We start from the raw sequence: 16,733 nt of genomic DNA on the forward strand, positions 1-16,733 counted from the left end.
CTATTAGCGGCGATACTACGTGTCTCTCGGTCCTCTTTCAAGTGTGTGCCGTCCTTTTTCCCCAGCAACCCCCCACCCCCCCAGGGGCGGCAACCTGGGGGATAGCCCCAGGCGCCACAAGCTCTTGCTGCGCCTCTGATTGTTATACGTGCAAAATATAAACGTTTTTGTAGCAACCTGCTTACGTTCTATTCATTTCTGAAATGTCATGTTACATTGACGATGCAGATAAAAATCCCAATAAATAAGGTTGAAACAATGAGAGTCCGTACACGCTGATGCATAAGATCAGAAGCTGGTTTCGGGCTCGTCCCACTTGCAACTGCTACTTGTTTGACGTTGTTTACCCATTCGGCATCGTTTCTGGGCAGGGATTGTGTCAGGTTTATTTTCACGGGCGCTCGCTCTTATTCTGCAACAGGCGCTGCAGTCTCTGGCAGCTCTCCTGCTTAGATTTTAGCTCACGGAGCGGCGCCGCGCTGGTGGCTGTGCATGGCTGGCTCAGGGGGGAGTGATGTCTGTCTGGTGTATGTACCGCGCGGAGAGCGCGGAGGCCACTATTCCACGGTACTGGAGCACCATCGGGATCCGATGAGGGGGCAGCACGGAGACCTCGAACCCCAACCCCGAGTGAGTGACCTCTGACCCCGCCAGGGAAGCTACCAATGCCTGTTGCAAGGAAACGGCTTCTTGCGGCAGATGTGAGGGGTCTGTGCAAACGATAGGGTTCCATGCTAAGGATATAACACTGTGGCAAAAGGTGGTGTGTTCCAGAGATAATAGTTCTCTGCTTAGGGGCTCCTGTGCCAGGGAAAGGGTATGGACGAAATATAGGGTTCAAAGGTGCCCAATGTACCGCCATATGGCAAGGACAAGGGCTAGTGACAGGACCTAGGTTAGGTGTCTCACCTGAGTGCGTGCTCGTGGTGCAGCCATAGATGGACGTCATGGAGCCCCATGACACCTGATGATGGGTCTCTGTCGCTGGAGGTGGTGATCCAGATGTGGGAATCTTTGAAAACGACGTTGGTATTTTCCAGAACTCTGTACCAATGTATAGGCCTTGGCTGTGACAGAATAGAATAGCGTGGTGAGCCCTGAGCCAAGGTTATGGTATGTGCATTTATTTTATGTCACTTACTTACCGAAAGAATTCTTGGCGCTAGATGCAATAGCGCTTGACTGCACCTGGGATAGCATCCTCCATTATCTTTGGTTCTGTAGTACTGTGATGTGTTATCCACCTAAGGGTCCGTGTATTGGACCGTCCTCTGTCGCTGATCTGGCTCTGTGCCATGGTAGGGGTCAAAGGATATGTTTAGGTTGCTAACTGTAATTAATATGTGCTCAAGATATTGTGCTGTGCCAGGGATAACATTCTCTGCCTGAGATGGAGATTGCAATAACATTGTTAGGTTTGTCTTAATCGATACCACTTACAGATTTCTGATATATTTTCATAGCTAGAGGATGATATACATATAAGGGACTTGGGTTTGTTTGTGAAGTTGTAAGCTTTGATTGCAGCAGCAAGTGCGGTAGTCGGATGTGCATGATGAGCGGTGTTTAGTATTTACATCCTGCTAAAGTGTCATGTACGGTTTCCATCGGAGTCACTGTTAAAAAAGACATTTCGTCTTCTCAGAGACCACTTGGGATACTGGCATTTGCTGTGTTCATGTGAGTTTACATGTGTACCAGATTAATCGTAGTCACCATTGTCCTGGGCTTTCACTTAACAAAGTTGTGCATGGTAGGGGTTGTGGTCTTGGTTTACTTCTGTTAGAATATTATAATAATACCATCTCTTGAAACTGGTTTCTTATAGAAAGCTCAGGTCTGAAAAAGTTGTGTTCCTGTGAGATGGAAACTTCTAGTCACAATATTTGTGTGTTTTTCATTGTATTGACTCGCTGATACTAAGTGCTTTGGAGGCTCTTTATAAAGCAGGAAAACAAAAATAAGTGAAATCATCAACATGTTAAACCTAAATGTTGTATTGTGAATAAAAAATTAAATATTGTACTTGAAGACGGCTGGGTTAATGTATGTGCCTGTCGAGATAGGAGTGTGTACAAGTGTCGGCTGAAAGATCATGGTTGCCTGCAGGCGCACGAGTACTTGTAAGATCGCTCTGTCTTTAAGGGTGTCTCCGTCACTTGGCACTTAGAAGTGACTTCATTGAGGAAAGGCCAAAGATATAATTAATACTGACACGCAACTTCTTCCTTTCCCCCGTTTCCTTTGCAGGTAGTCTAAATAATAGGTCGACCTCTTCCCCAGTGCCAGTTATGCATTGCCTCATATTGAATCTGTCCCTTCTTACTATTTCTGATTGCCACTCTCACTCTTCCTGTGTGTCTCTGTGTACTTGCACGTGTGCCTCTCTATGTACTTTTTGCTGTGGTTGTTGTCTGTATACCTGTATATCTGTTGGTACTGTGTCAACTGTATAGCTGGTTGTCTGTGTATAAGGGCATTTGTATCTTGTGGCTGGAGTGAATAAACACTTGTATATCTCAGTACATTGGTGCCTATTTTATCTTTTGGCTTCTAGTCTTGTTTGGCTGTAAATCTTTTGGTCTATGGTATTGCTGCTTGCATGTATGTTTCCAGTACTTGTAGGTGCCTGTGTTTGGTATTTGTATGTAGGTAGCAGTAGGTTTTTTATTCTATCGTAATGGATCCCTGAATGTATGCTTGTGTTACTGCCGACATGCACTATACAAATTGCAAACGTATTCGTTTTGTCAGTTCTTGCTATTTTAGTGGACGCATAGCAAACATGAGGTGACAGGCATTACTTTGTTTTTGGTTGCAACTGATTGGTGAAACCAAGATGGGATGTTAGAGAAACATGCAGCCTACGTTCTACGGTTGGGTTACGCATATTTGCATTACGTATTTTTACTATACGAGGAATATAGAGTTGAAGCAGTATGCTTGCTATGGTACAGTTTGTGCTCAGATGCATGACCTGTGATTGAGACATGCATGTTCAGAATCCAAGTCCAGCAACATTTCCACTAGACCACACCCGCTATCTCTCCACCCGCTCCTCCTCACTGGGAGGATATACTGCTGTGCTTATTGGCAAAGGATTGAGCCATGAGCCTTTGATGTTCCATGGAGTTCCTTGCTGTGTTTTTTTGTCAGATTTGATGCTGTTCTGTTATGTTGATGACCGTGAGTTTTCTAAGTGTTAACAACGGAAAGTCCTAATTTTATTAAGACATGAAGGCTAGTGTTTGGTGTTACTCATAGCTACTATGAGAGTAAAGTAAGAACGTAATGCATAATGAGAGCCGTCAGTCTTGACATAAAATTGTCCCAGGTCACCTCAAACTCTTCGGAGTGGCGAGATTGATGATATAGAAGACGAGCATTGGCAATAGGTCTGGCTTTAAAAGAATTGTGCATGGTGATCTGAAGCATTACAAGCAAATAGCATGAGAATCGATGTGTATGTGTGTGGAAGTGAAGAACTGTAGAATATTATTGGTGTTAGGTTAAGGTCAGGTGACCATTGCACTCTCAAGCAGACCTAAATTCCCATGTAGGTTAATGCATCCATCCTGCCACCTGTGCTGCTCCCAGAGAAAACCACCATAAATTATCTGGTTATCTAAGACACTTTCATAGCATTACAATGTCATGTGTGTGCCCCTGAAAGCTCAGGCAACTGGATAAATAAAATGATCACAACTGTGTGGTAGGCAATCACACTTTTTTGTGGAAGCACACACCTTTTACAAATACTCCTTTTACACACCTCGAGTTACAAATACTCCGGCCTCCCAACATGTGGGTGGAGCCAAAGCCCTCTCTACTGATGCTCACATTATTGTCTGGTGACCTCCGCGCTGTCAAGTCACTCGATAAAAAGGGGAGCCAGGAAAGAAGGGTCCAGAATTAAGGGAAAGTAAAAGGAGCATTGTGAATGTAGCTGCTGTCTTTCCCAAAACGCCAGCCAGACCCTGGACTGATCCATTTTGAAATGTGTGTAGGTGGCCTTGTAAAAGTGACTGGCAGGTTGGGAGGGTGAAACCAGGAGGTGGGAGACCAGTTACGTCACAAATGGGGTGCAGTGGGGACAGAAAGGGTAATCTGTGCAGTACAGAGAGAGTGGAGTCCTGACACACTACTTCAGACATGCTAGGCCCGGCCAGCGTGCCCTTGGGAGGAAAGAGTGTTGTGTTTTGCTGATTACGTACATTGTGACGAGGTATTGAATGTATTTAGTCATCACTAGTTGGAATGCTGCACGTCATGTAGATTGTTAACTGTAAATAAGTTGGCGAGTGCTTGGCATCCGATGCAGCCCTGTTGGCCTCCTAATCTTGTATCAATTAAATAAGACGCGAAGTGCTACCTGCGTGCTGGAGAATCTATTGCAACAAGTTTGGCGACGAGCTGGCTTTTCCAGCACCCTTTCCCGATAGAGAAGTGTATTATGTGCCCACAGATAGATAGTTTTTTTGGGGAGGGAGGGTAGTAGTTTTATATAGCGTGAACTAGACCCGGAGGTATCAAAGCGCTTTACATGAGCACTAGTTGTGTTGCAGATGGACACATTCATCGTTGTTAGGGACGGAGATTAAGTGATTTGCCCAGAATGACAGGATGTTGAGGGTCCCTGCCGGGACTCGAACCCGGTTCCCTGCTTCGAGGTCGGCCGCCCTAGCCGGCCTTTCCCTCAGTAGTTGTGCCTCTGGATACTCTAGTTATCTAAAGTCCATCGTGACTTGGAGTGGGCTGCCTTCGCTGTTCTGCTCCAGCGAGGCCTTGGTGTTTTTAGCCTGCCATGTTTTGGACTTGCTATTTTTCCTGAAATGCTGTTACTTGCGTATACTGTTTATCTCTGCATTTCTTGCGGGAATGTGTAAAGTTTTCTTTATATATGGGGCGTCTTTTTCTTCTCACAGTTTGAATTCTTTGGGAATCTGTTAATGTTTTTTGTGGGGTTGTTCTTTCCCTTTTATATTTTTTCACTCTCTGTAGGAATGTTCTAATGACGGCCCTTAGGCGCGCCTCCTCTCCCCAGCGCGCTCTCGCGCTCGGTTTGGTCTTTCTTTCTCTCTATCTATCGCCGAGAGGTAATGTGCCCTCTGTGAGCTTTTGTTCCCGGTATGTCTCTCTCACCCCCCCCCTTCTCTTCAGTACCGGTGCAGGCCGCTTCTTCTGCGCAGTCCTGGCCTTCTCTATCCATGGATGCATACAGCTTCTTTCAGTGGTGAATGGGAGTCTGGTTTGAAATGGTTTCCTTACATACTTTGAGTTTTCGTGCTTGTCACTACAATTTTCCCTGCCTGCCCTTCAACCAACGCTCGTTTTTTCCTGCTCCTCAGGAATGTACAGATATCTTCTGTTCTTTTTATAATCAGCTGACCGCACGCTGTCTGAGCTGTCTCTGCTCTGGGACAATGACCTGTTTGAATTTAAAACAAAGATTTATTCCTACAGATGAATTTTACAGCCAGTGATCCACACGCAGTCGCCTGCTAGACTTATTTGTGTGCAGTCCCTAGCTAGAGTGAGCTGTGTCCTGGTCGCTGCTGCAGGGGTGTGCATGCAGACCCTGGCTAGACTGGTTTACATGCGATCCCGAGTTAAAGTGATGTATGTGCAGCCCCAGCTTGAGTGATCTGGGTGTCGTCCTTAGCTAGAGTGGTTTCAATGCAGTTTGCTAGGTAGAGTTATCTGTGACTAGTGCATGGGCACTGCGGAAGTGGTATGTATGCAGACCCTGGCTAGACTGGTTTACATGCGATCCCGAGTTAAAGTGATGTATGTGCAGCCCCAGCTTGAGTGATCTGGGTGTCGTCCTTAGCTAGAGTGGTTTCAATGCAGTTTGCTAGGTAGAGTTATCTGTGACTAGTGCATGGGCACTGCGGAAGTGGTATGTATGCAGACCCTGGCTAGACTGGTTTACATGCGATCCCGAGTTAAAGTGATGTATGTGCAGCCCCAGCTTGAGTGAGCTGGGTGCCGTCCTTAGCTAGAGTGGTTTCAATGCAGTACAAAGCTAAAGTGATGTGGGTGCCATCCTTAGCTAGTGTGATTTCAGTGCAGTCCACAGCTAGAGTGATCTGGGTGCCGTACTTAGCTAGCATGGTTTCTATGCAGTTTCCTAGGTAGAGCAATCTGTGTACTAGCTCCTGGTCGCGGCGGCAGCATTGTGCATGCAGATCCTGGCTAGACTGGTTTACATGCGATCTCGAGTTGTAGTGATGTATCTGCAATCCCCAGCTAGAGTGAGCTGGGTGCCGTCCTTAGCTAGAGTGGTTGCAGTGCCTAGCTAGAGCTATCTCTAGCTAGTAATTTACATGCACCAATATCTAGCTTGATTTTGATACAACCTATAGCTAGAGCACTTTACATGCAATAAAACTAGGCTGATTTACATGCTGTCCCCTCAAGAGTGACTCAGCTTCATTTGCAATATGGAGTGATTTACATGTAGACCCTCACTAGAGTGATTACTAGCAATATCTAGTTTACAATCTACATGCAACTCCTTCTACAGGGATATGTATGATAAACCTACGAAGAGCGATATATGTGGATACGTCATACTACCGAGTGACACCTGCATGCTCACCCCAGGTAACATGATTTGCATGCAGTCTCAAACTTGTAGCCCCTGCAATCCTAAACTGATTCACATGCCGTCCAGAGAGGTGTTCAATTTTTTATCCACCACTAATGGCTTGCAAGCGCTTCATAGCTCCATAAACCAAGACCCCCCTCCCCCCCCCCTCCACTCGCCCTTTTAAAATGACCAACAAGCATTTCCCAGCTAGAGTGATCTGCACACACTCCTTTCTCAAGAGATTTCCATGGAATCCCCAGCTAGAGTGGTTTCCACAGAGCTGAATGATCTGCATGCAGTTGCTAAGCTAGGGAGATCCACACGCACACCCTGTGTAGAATGCTCTGACGCAAGTCATAGCTAAATGGATCTTTATACCAGTCTTAGGGTGATGGGCATGCCAACCCTTATTAGACTGATAATTCTGACAAACTTTGTTGTTACACCAGGCATGCCACCCCTAGCTAGAGAAATGATCGTGCTGTCCCTGGAAGAAGTGATGTGCATTCTAATCGTGTCTAGAGTACTGGCTGTGCTAACACTAGACAGAGCGATGTAGGTGTCAATGCTAGATATAGGGAGCTACATGGCAAGCCTAGGTAGAGATATATACCTGCAGACCCCACTGGCTTATCAATGCACATTTGTTATTGGTTGTTCCTGGCAGATGATTTCTGACATCAGTGCCCTATAATTGCTAAACCTTGATCTTTATATTGACACAGGCCACAGGTGATGGAGCATAAAGGGCCATCAAGGGGATCCAGCTCAGGTCCTAGGTTTATATTCAATATAATTCAGTGGAAGCACTCGCTGATTCACAAGCTCTCATCACGTGTGCATACAGAGTTCTGCCACACCTATTGATCCAACTGGCCCATCTTCTAGGCCTCACCTTCAAGGTTCCAGGCCAGGCAGCTGGGTTATACATGCTACAAAACAAATAAGCATTGGTAAAGCTAATAGCTCTCATCTTCACCACCCGCCTACTGGCTTTGGTAATGGTTATTTTATTTTGTCAATAATTTTGCAAAACTTTTATTGTTGGCGTACCTATCAGGCCCTAATCTATGTTTAAAAAAAAAAAAGCCAATAGCAGTCACTCGTGAAGTCAGCCAGTAGCTGAAGTGGGCTGAACAGTGGACTAAAGCTGCGTGCTGTAGTGGGCAGAAGGAAAATGTGAATGACATAACAGCAGACCAATAGTCCAAGAGGAACGGCTAAAAACCATTGTAAGTAAGTATGTTATACATATAATTTTAGTGAAATCAAAAGCTCTATGCTAAAGCTAGACATAAAAATGTCATACTGCGATAAAATGCTTTTGTGCAAAATCACGTCTTGTTCAAGAATTAAAATCTAAACACCGCCCTGAAATCAGAGTAGCGGGGTGTTTCACACTCCAGCTTCACCTTTCACAAAGTCCATGTCTTTTTCGTGAATAAAACTCAAGCTGCCTCATTTAAAAAAAAAAAAAAAAAAAAAACTATCCTTAGCAGGATCAGCGTAAGCCATATTGTCGAATCCAAACCGTTTGCTGTACACATTTTGCTTTCACCAATTATATACCCTGTGAAGGCTGTTGTCTTAGCCTTCCCTCTGTACAGAGTTTCGGTGTCTCCCAGGTTGAGCCCAATCTCTATAACCTATATAGGGAAATAAAACTGTTGTCAAGTTGTTTACAAAGTTATGATGGAAACAAGAAAGCTAAAAAGTGAGTTCCTTTGTGAAACTGCCTTATCCAGTGCCTTCTGATTGTCATTTTATTTGGGGGTGAAACCAGGGATCAATTGCTTCAGGTGGAAGAGAAAAGCTGCAAGGCAGGCGGTGGTGATTGATGGTTGTGCAGAATTTAAATACCACTGGTTAAGTTGTGTTAAGTTTGAAAATTAGTGATGGCATAATGATTTTAGACTTTACACAGTTTGGTGGCAGTACAGATTTCTGCGAAACAAGTTTTTATCAGGAGTTTTTCCTGCATTTATTTTTTTTATGTAGAAGAATTATTTTAAGAATATTTTAGTTTTCCCCAAACTAGCAATGTTGATAAAGATTCTACATATTTTTTAACCTTCACAAAGTAGGCGATTTGAGAGTTGTCTTACTTTGCACAGCCCATTTTTGTGATCCTGGCATTTACACTCATCCCGAAAAAAAGCAGGCTACTTCTCTTGCAGTGGGGAGACCGTTTTATGGCAGGATATATTTTAAAACTGGAAAGAGTGAATAATAGACAACCCTTTCCTTTTCAATCTAGAGGTGAAGTTCTACTTCAAGAGAAAGCGATCTGATAATGCTCCTTGCAGTCTACAGGTTTTCTGAGTGAGCATCTCCAGTTTCGTGTGGGCGGGCTCCCTAATAACCTTGTAATTTGCAGGCAGGTGGGCCGACCTGTGTATTATCCGTCTTCCTGTGACAGCATCTGGCAGGCTGCTCCCAGAACGGCTTGTTTTGTGTGCAAATATTTGTGTTTTTCTATGAATAAATATTTAAGTAAGAATCATGTTTACTATTATATGTTTTTTTTGTTTAAATAAGCAGAGCATGTGTCTGCTAGGGAATGTAATAGGTACGATTTGTGTTCTGCAGTATCTGCAGATAGACCTGTTCTAGAAGGTGAGAATTGTTTAGCACCTCATCAAAATCTTGAGTGGATTAGAATTATTGGGGTGCCCGTAGTTTCGCCCCTTTCCTCACTTTAGAACCTGGGATAGTTTTCCTCTGCAAAGGAACAGTATTAAGACTTCTAGTTGGTCCTGAAAGTCGGTGATTGTTTTCTCTTTGAACGAAGATGGATGATGGCGTTTTTTGTTTGAACAAGACAAGAAGTCCAGGTTTTTTTTTTTTTATTTTTTTTTTTATAAACCTTTATTTGTGCATAGTAAAAGAACAAATACGGGCCTACAACCATCAGGCCGGCCACAATACGGTTGAGCACAGAGACAAACAGTACATCCCCTGTGCGTCAAGGTCAAGATTAGCAATGATTCAGGATTCATACACTGGAGGGATCCTTGACACCAGGGGGAGGAGAAGTGAAGGTTAATTTTAAGGTTTTCAAAAAAATTTTTTTATCGAGAAAGAAATCAGTAAAGGATAGAAACAAGGAGATTCGAGTCCGCGAGTCGGCTTCATACACTGGAGAGCAGCAGCATCATTAAAGCAGCCATAGAAAATCTCATACAGTAAGGCGATGCAGTTAGATAACAGGATCATCACAGTAGTAAATACGCACCCCCTAAAAGCCGCCCCCGCTCAATCCACCCCACACCCGGACCCCGAATCGAAACAAGTATAGCGCAGAGACATGAAAGAAAGAGGCCCATAGAACTAAAAAGAAACGGTAAATTACCCCCCCACCCTACACCAATGCGGAGGCTATGGCCTGCCCCCCCCCAGCATAGTGCCTGTCGCCCAATGAACCCGAAATATAGACGAGAGAGAAAGTAGGAATAGAGTAAAGAAACTAAGAGAAGAAAGAAGAAAGGAGGCGGGGAGGAGCCCACGTATCCTCGGAGCGCCCGACACCACCGGCCAACCAAGCCTCCACACACTGAAACCCCACTACACCCAAAGGCGGTCGTGTGAGGATAGCATGTAACAACAAGGAAATGAAGGCAGACAGATCGCGACGAGTGCGCACAACATATGCAAACAATTCCAGTCCCAGTCCAGCCCGTCCGTGAAACTATGATGATAGAAAGTAATCTAGCCCTGGCCCGATCGCGGGCTTACGATTAGACCCGCCCCCTCGTGAATGCCCCGCATCCCGAACAGACAAAGACAATATGGCCGCTTGGAAGAAGATGGAGAAGTAGAGTCACAAAATGGCCGCCGATCATCTATTGAGGTCCCCTTGCACACCATATAAAATCCAGACCTGGCTTGTAAAGTACATGAGTTCCACATAAAAGGAGCCGTAGGCCACCGTGAACGGTTCCTCGAGGTCGTCAGGTGTAGTTCAGCTGGAAGGTCCTGCGGGCACGGTGAGGCGGGCAACAACAAAGCAGGCAGCAATGACCGGGGAAACAAAGTATCCGCCATTGAGCAGGAGAGCGATTGATCCTGAGCGCCGGGAAAGCCAAACGCAGACACCAATGGAGCACCGCTACACCCAGTCGTTACTTCCCCGCAGGAGGACCACAGCACTGGCAGACTCACGTCTTGTTGATCACAAGCGGGGCGCTCACGACCCGCAGCAGACAGTGTAGAGTCGAACCGCTCACTCAGCGTTTGCAAGCCGACACACAATTGCAGACGAAAGTCCCGCAGGGCAGCCAGAACGGAGCCGTATGTCAGCGGAAGCTGCGCCCCCACAGCGGCAGCAATCCGGGACGGCACTGGGGAGCTGGAGTCTGGTAGAGGGAGGGCGAAGCAGGCAGCGGGCGAGACCGGAGCATCACCCCCCAGCAGCGAGCAGGCAATCAGCGCCATGTTTTACCGCTGAACGGTACCGTGGCCAGGGGGGGGGATCGTGACAAGGAGGCAATTCCCAACAGGTCTGCGCCGCAACAGGTGAAAGCCAACAGTCGCTTCCCCTCCCTCGGGCTCTCTTGCAGCCGACTAGACCATAGAAGGAGGGGGTCTGCAGCCCTCCACAGCGTGGTCCACAGAGCGAGGCAGGAGACCCGTCACGCCGGGGCTTACCCTCTAGCTCCAGCCCGTCAGGTGCAGGGTGCAGGAGGTGTCCGGGCGCCTCTCCCCCGGCTCCCCCGGCGACCGTCCATGGCGTGAGGCGGGATCGGGACCTAGGGGCTCAGATTTGCACCAGCGGGTCCGGTGACTGCGACGCCTCCAGGGGGCCGGCCGAGGCCACAGTAGAGCAGGGGTCCAGTGCGGGGAACAAAGGCACCAAGAACTCCGGCATCCGGGCGGGCTAAGACTTCGGGAAAGTGGCGGCGCAGTCAGCGCGTCGTCGCACGCGTTGGACCTCGAAAATCGGCAAGGATAGGAATCAGGATGATAGTCCGAGGCCAAGGGCCGACGGAGCCGGGCGCTCAAGCGACTGCTCCGGTCGCCATCTTGGCTCCTCCCCAGAAGTCCAGGTTTTCAAGTGAAAACCCACATGCAGCGAAATGTGTGCGCCGCAGGTAGTTATCATACTGTGTACGAGAGTTATGGAGAGTTCACAAGAAAAAATCTTTCTGAGGCGTAGCTAGGTATGATATTTGACTTGATTTTATCCCTGTGTTTATTTTCGTTTCCTTTCCTTTTTGGTGCCTATTACTTTGCCCTTTGTTAGTTCTGTACTGTAATCCAGACTCGAGGAGGCCAATTCCAGATGAAAAGTAGAAAAATATTAACATGGTCTGATGGTGTTTCTACTTTCTTAAACGCACACTACAGTACAAGCCTCTGGTCCACAACAAATAGCCCGCAACATAGCCAGCATTGCTGAGAAGTCTCGCCTACAGGCAGCTTTTGTTGAGACCTAATACTTACAGGGGTCTTTGGGACACCCTGTTCCTTATCGATGGTTGAGTTTGTTTTCAATCTCAATTGTTTGCTTCTCATTCACGAGCCTCTTGCAGCTCCTCCGTTGCTTCCCGTACCCCTCTGGCTCCCACCTGTCTTTTGGTATTACTTTTATTTATTTATTTGTACTTCTTTGAAGAGTCTGGCAGCTACTGAACTGCTCCTTCCTCATCATGCATTGTCACCCACCAGTGTCAGAAGGGCCGCTACATCGTCATGACATATGCATTGTGCTGGCAATGTCACGCATACACAAATCTACATCATCCCTCTAGGCTATTTAGGTTTATCCTGCACGGCGCTTGCACCGTGCTTGAAGACTCTCTTGTAAAGAAAACAAGCATTGGCATAGCCAATAGGTCTCGCCTTTGGGACCTTATAAGTGTTTAGCCATGCAACAGTTGCGTAACTAAATACTTATAAGGTCCCAAAAGCAAGACCTATTGGCTATGCAAAGTGGCCGTGCTGCTGCGAAAGTGATCGCGATCACTATCCAACATCAAAGATGCCGTGCAGCCGAACGTGAAAGTAATCGCGGTAAAACGTGGCGCGCGCGCCCGCGCACATGCACTGTAGCTCTAGGCTGGCCTGGTAGCACTTTTTGGAGCCCTCTCAATAAGTCTCGCCAGACCAGCGCATGCGCTGGGTCAGGCGAGACCTAAAAATGTTAAACAAGGCTTAGAGCCCGCCCATTTCTTACCTTCACTTACCCATGTTTGGCTCTAACGTCACTCTTGTTTCCTTGATTTCTATTGGTCTGCACCTCCTCCCTTCGCCTCCGGCTTCCTCCTGGACTTTAAGTCTTTGTCCCTGCTATGCATCATGGAACAAGTACAGCTTTCTGTGGCCAGTGTCCTTCCACCAGGTACTGTTTTAAAATCTTTAAACATAAACTCTTAGAGAGTGCATGAATCTGCGGTCTCTCTCCTTTTACCCCTGCTCACCATGGCATCACCCTCTACCCCACCCTCCTCCCTCTCTCTGTGATGTCTAACCCCCCTCCGCCCTAACTCCATTGTATCGATTAAAGCTGTGAACATCTTAAAAAACATTAACAGAGCTAAATAGCTCATGCAGTCATATATGGCTTTGTTAATGCTTTTTAAAGATGTTGCACAGCAGCATGGCTGTTGTGCAACATAGCTTCAAATAAACAAAAAAAGCACTATGATGTGGTTAGCACTTTCCGCACCATACCGCTTTGTTTTTATTTAGTTTAAGGCACATTGCACATCAGCTCACGCTGCTGTGTAACATCTTTAAAAACATTGACAACATCAATAGATTTCACATCGGCGAAAGCTATTTGCTTTGCCAAAGCTTGTTTTTTTATGCTGAATGCATCAGCAATAACCATTTCGATACTCTACAGCATTGGGATATGACATTGACAAAGCCAGAAGTTCAGTAACAGCCTTTGAAAGGCCAGACCTTTTGCCTTTACCAGTGCTTGTTATCATTCTTGCCTGTTTAAACTGCAGGCATCTTCATTCAACCAGAGCGTGTGGTTTCGTAGTGTACTGCATCGGCTGCGGAAAGACGCACCGGCAGCCTTTTTTGGGGAGCGGGAAAGCCTCCAGTCTGCTTCGAGGTTTGAGAGGGTAAGTGGAGGGGGTGGAGGCAACAGTACAGGCCTATAAAGGTGCATTAAGCATTTTATGTCCGCAGCGTCTGCCAGCCAGAGAGTTTATTTATTATTATTTTTATTACTTCAAATAAAAGTGATTTTATTATGTACATTCATAAATGAGTATTGACCCCTGGTGCTAATGCTAGGGTTTATACATTAGTCAACACAGTGTTGCTCAGTTGGTGACTTTAGAAATATCAGCAGGCTGAAGCAACCCTCAGGAGTCAAACCTCTGATGCGGGTCTATGCAGCAGGTGCACTGACACTCCGCCATATCTATGGGTGAGACGTTTTGAATATTTAGCTTCGGGCAGGGACCTGGGCCATGCTGGCTTATTAGTGACCAGGAGGAATGGACCCCTTCCTCTTTGCCCTAGGCTCCGGCTCTTTACCTGTTGTAGTGTGGCTGGCTTGTTAAATCACTTCTAACCTTTCTCCCATATCAGGATTACTGGGTGTCCTTGAACACTATTTGTCCTTGACAATGCATTTTAAAGGCACCATTTATCCAATAATGTTAAAGTAGATTCCAAATCTCCATCTGACATCATCAAACAAGTTTCACAGAGACAAGCAGGACTGAGAGAAGAGCTTGTTTTTCTCTACACTGGATGGCCCCTTTAAGAACACTACCAAAGAAACTTTTATTGACTGTTTTGCAGCATGGCATAAACCTTAGTTTGAAGAAATGACTTCAGACTTCTAATCAAAGGGTGATAAGAGCTGGAGCCAGTAAAGAATACATCGTTCAGCACTCCTGGCTAATGAGCACAGAGGAAGAGTGGTAAATGTGTGTCCCCACTAACGCCAAAGTGAACGTTTGACTAAATGAAAATCATTCTTTCATGGTTGTGTGTTCAGGATGTTATATTATGTTGATTTGTAGAGCGCCTACTGACACTCTCAGGATCATCCTGGCGCTGGAAGCATTCACTGAACGGGAATGGAGCAAAAACAGAGTAGAAGACTTAGAAAAAACTAGGTTTTGGGCTTTTTTGAAAGGTTGGAAATGAATCGTTGACAAAGTGACCAGGGTAGAAGGTTCCAATTGAAGGCTGCCAGGTAGGAAGAGAAGCTTTCTCTGGTTCTCACATGGTGGATATTTGGGAAATATGTTTTGAATAGTAAAGCATCCAGTATAGCTTGCAGAGGGATATCCTTCTGTTCATATAAAGTAGTCTTCCGTTGTGCTTTTTGAATGGGACAGCAGTTTGAAAAGGGCATGTTTATGCACAAAAAGCTATTGTAGGGCTTTTAGTTGGTGGGATATTGTAGGAAGCTGCCTTAGGCTTTCAAGAGTTGGACAGACCTGCTGTCCCTAGAGGGTCCGCCTGGGCCTAAGAGTTCAACCTGGTAAGGGTCAAGCTCCATGGACTCAGTTCCTTCTGGGGTATCCAAGTCCTCTCCTTGAGGAGAGGGGTCCTGATCCTCTTGCTGTACAGAAGCTGGTTCCCCCGTCTTCTTACCTATTCTCTTGGAAGGTTCGGCCATACTTTCAGGCTCCAACACTTCTTTTTCACCCGGTCTCTTGCTCTGAGCTCTTGTTTTTACACACATCAATTCTGGGATATCCAGCATTGCTGCATGAGTTTTCAGTTCAATCTCAGCCCATGCCCATGCTGAGGTGTCCAGGTCATTGCCAAGCAGACATGCAGCTGATAGCTTTGGAGAGACCACTACCTGTTTCAGGCCAGTAACCTCCAACCCCCCAGTCTAATGTCACCATAGCCATTGCATGGTTAGTGGTAAGACTGTCCGCATTGGTGACTGGGTAAGTTCTCCCAATCAAGTATTGCTGAGGGGCAACTAGTGTGTCTCTCACCATAGTGACACTGGCACTGTATCCCTCAGAGCTTCTATCCTAGTTCCATTAATCCAAGGGTATTGTAAGTACTTTTTAGGTCTCGCTAAGTCAGCGCGCATGCGCTGCTCGGAGAGACTTTAGTAAGGGCTTTAAAAAATGCTACCGCCGGCTACAGCTTGCAGTGCATGTGCGCGTGCTTCAGCAGAGGCGCCATATGGCGTGATTACTGCTGCGTGCGGACCACTCGCGCACATGCACTGCAAGCCATGGCCGGCGGTAGCATTTTTAGCTTGCTAATCGTGGCACCGGTGCTTTACTTTTAACATTAACAGTAAAGCCCCGGTGCCGCGATTATAGCTAAAGTAATAGAAACAAACATCTATTTCTTTACTTTTGCTATAATCGCGGCACCCGCGCTTCACTCACTCCGGGGCACCCCGCTTGTTCCGAACACTCTCTTTTCTGGGTTCAATGCCACATGCTTTTACAGGCGGCGCTACCATCTTCATTCACACGGACCATCCCAACCTCTCTCCAACTGCATTTTTGCGAGCCCCCGCTCCACCCTGTAACATCCTGTTCTCTCACCATAAACTTCAATGCCTTCTCCTGCATCACCGAGTCCGGGTCCATGGCAGCCCTCTGCCTCCCAACGGGGATTACTGCCCCCGCGATGTCACCGATATCGGGTCCCCTAGTAGCTCAAAAGTATAGATAAACCGGAATTCGCCGGTGCGCTTCTCAGCCTCCCCAGCAAACCGAAAGCGAACGACGCCACAACACAGAGCGAGGGCGCCTGTGCCAGGTGTGCAGCTGAGCAGGGCTGATGGGAGATGTAGTTTTCACACCTGAGAGGCAGGACACGTCCATAGGGAGAGATAAAAGCTGATTGCTGCTAGGGTGGAGGGCGTCATCATCGTGCTATAGAATCAATCTACAGTTTTCGAAAGCTACTTCAAAGAAGCTGACAGAAATGCAACGCTCACAGTTTCACCCTGACAGCGTCTCCAGTCTAGTGCTAACTGAATTATATCAGCTCTTTATCTATGCGAGGCCGAAAACATCAACAATGTCTAGTTCTGCATATAAGAAGTGAAGAGCCATTCTTTCAATATCAATAATGCAACGTTTAAATGAAAATATTTAAGCCTTAAGTTATTTTTTTAGATTTTGTTGCCCATTCAGAATATTTAACAGATACATACGTAATCTTCATGTACAACCAGAGATGT

General features: G+C 46.4%; 1 protein-coding gene across 4 annotated transcripts in view; it reads left to right on the plus strand.

Annotated features, from left to right (window-relative positions):
• Positions 1-445: 445 nt before the first annotated feature.
• The window catches only part of PEAK1 (pseudopodium enriched atypical kinase 1), a 523,641-nt gene continuing 507,353 nt past the window's right edge, over positions 446-16,733 (plus strand). For all 4 annotated transcript variants that reach the window (XM_085643878.1, XM_085643881.1, XM_085643879.1 and 1 more), the window contains exon 1: positions 446-630. The gene's annotated coding sequence lies outside the window, so the exon portion shown is untranslated. The remainder of the gene's footprint in view (positions 631-16,733) is intronic.

Source organism: Triturus cristatus, chromosome 3_1 (assembly GCF_964204655.1).
Source record: "Triturus cristatus chromosome 3_1, aTriCri1.1, whole genome shotgun sequence".
NCBI lineage: Eukaryota > Metazoa > Chordata > Amphibia > Caudata > Salamandridae > Triturus > Triturus cristatus.